The following is a 1,883-nucleotide window of genomic DNA, read 5'->3' as shown; positions in this document are numbered from 1 at the left end:
ACTTAATTTAATTAGTATTTATGAATTAATATCTTTGCAATTAATTAAATTAATAATGTTTAGTCATCACAAATGTTATTTTAGAGTTTTCTAAACTCTTCAATTAAAATATAAATTAATTTTTTAATTATTTTTAGTATCTTATTTTAATTATATAAAGTATTTAAAATATGTTTTATTTAATAATAATAATAATAATATATACTATTTCTAAACTCATTTCAATCATACATGTTAAGAATAAAAGTGAGTATTGTGTCTAAAATATATCAGACACGTGTACATGATAACTTAACTAAGGACTTGTTTGGGTGAGGTTCTAGTAAAAAATTTTTTTTCGAGTTATCTTTTTTTAATGAAAAAGTAAAAGTAATTTTATGTTTGGATATCTCATGCAAAAAGATATTTTTATCTATCAATTATGTTTGGGTATAACAATATAAAAGTACTTATTTATTTATTTATTACATGAAAAATATCTTTTTTTTAATGAAAAAGATATTTTAAAAAAAGATGTAAATTACAGCTTTTCAAAAAAGATATTTTTTTTATTTTTCTAATGCTTTTATTTTTACTACTAGAAATTTGTCAAATACACTAAAAAATAAAAAAAAAAAGATTTTTTTCATTGAAAAAATATCTTTTTTTTTATCAAAATAATAGCGTCCAAACAAATACTAAATAAACTGTGTTTATTTTTATCTAGGCTCTTTGAGAGTAAGAAATACATTTTTGGCTTAGCCAACCAAGATAGCTTCTTGGTTTTTTTTACCATAATGAGGTTGTTAACTTTGCAAAGATTGATGACCCAAACAACATCTTGGGATCATTTTGGTATTTGCATTTGGTGCCTTTTGGTGATTATCATTAGTAGGGCCTTCCTATATCATTATTATCAATGGTGCATTCCCATTATCATTGTGCATCATCATCATAAAACATCAACATTATTATATAGTAGTAAAAAAACGTATAACTATTCAAGAGATTGAAATGGAGAAATTACGCCGTCAAATTAAGAAATTGCAAGAGCAACTTACAAAATATGAAGATGTTCAAAATGATAAATAAATGTATTGATGCATTAACTGTTGATTTTGTGTTGCTAGAATTTGTACTTGTTATTTAGATTATCGACTTTGTTCTTATACTGTTGTCATGTAGGACATTATGTTAATTATTTAACTTTGTCCTCATGATAAAACTACATTAAAACTAAATAAAACTTTTTTAGATTTAAATAAGACACTTTAAATTTGTAGGACTAAAACAAAATTATGCCCAAATACAAAAAAAATTTCGATGATACTGACAGAAAAAAAAGGCATGCTATGAAGACTATACGTGTCCTATTTAAAGAATGACGCGTGGTTTTTTTTTATCGTCCGTTACGTTTTCAGTAGGGATGGCAAAGCGGGTCGACCGCCCGTCCCGCATAGGCCCGCCCCGCCAACTAAAATAGGTTTAAAATGTTAGCCCGCGTCGCTTTATGGCAGATTGACGGGTCAGCGGGCTAGTCCGCTTGACTTTTTTTTTAAATAAAATTTATTAAAATTAACTAAAAAATAATAAAAAATAAATACAAATAAAAAATAGTCAAATTATAATATAATTTTTTTGACTTTTTTTTAATTTTTAACTTCAATAAAATTGTTCAAAATAATATTTGTCAATAGAACTATCTTTATTTTAAAAAATAAGTCACATAATTCGAACAAATATACGAAATTGTAAAATAAAATAAATAAAGTTAATAACTAAAAGAAGAATAAAAATAAAAACAAAAAAAAGTGTTTGAAAATTCTATAATTATTAATTTTATAATCAGGGACGGATCCAGAAATGTTATTATGGGGGGCCAATAACACATATAATATTAAAAT

Source organism: Arachis ipaensis, chromosome B01 (genome assembly GCF_000816755.2).
Source record: "Arachis ipaensis cultivar K30076 chromosome B01, Araip1.1, whole genome shotgun sequence".
Lineage (NCBI taxonomy): Eukaryota > Viridiplantae > Streptophyta > Magnoliopsida > Fabales > Fabaceae > Arachis > Arachis ipaensis.
The sequence above is the reverse complement of the archived record's forward strand: the minus strand, read 5'-3'. Positions refer to the sequence as shown.